Below are 524 nucleotides of genomic sequence, written 5' to 3'. Positions count from 1 at the left end.
ACACACACACACACACACACACACACACACACACACACACACACACACACACACCATCAACAGTACAATCATGGAAGTCGTGTGCCCCTTGGCAAAAGGGGAGGGGGGTGGAAGTTACCTCGCGTGGAAAGTTCCTGAACAGGGAAAGTTATTAACTTAATAATAATTTTAAAATTATGATTGTTAATAACATTTTAACGAAGGACGAGCGACGGCTAAAACCTGTTGGAGGTTACTCAGGGTCATGACCTTGACAACATATGTGAAGGTCAAGGTTTACCAAAATCTTTTTAAATTAATTTAATATATTGCGAAGAATATCACGTAATTATAGCGTTTCGTCCCAGCTGCACTACTAAACTCATCAGTAAGGTATTGTAGTGGAAGCCTACCTTATACGTCTGCAAGAGTTATTCAATCGAGAATCTATATAAAGAAATATACGCGTATCTCAGCATTTGTGAGAATTTGCGAATATTGATAGACCTCTGATGGCGAGTCGACGTAGCAGTATTCTTCGCAAT

Source organism: Cyphomyrmex costatus, unplaced genomic scaffold, assembly GCF_001594065.2.
Source record: "Cyphomyrmex costatus isolate MS0001 unplaced genomic scaffold, Ccosl1.0 scaffold1658, whole genome shotgun sequence".
NCBI lineage: Eukaryota > Metazoa > Arthropoda > Insecta > Hymenoptera > Formicidae > Cyphomyrmex > Cyphomyrmex costatus.
The sequence above is the reverse complement of the archived record's forward strand: the minus strand, read 5'-3'. Positions refer to the sequence as shown.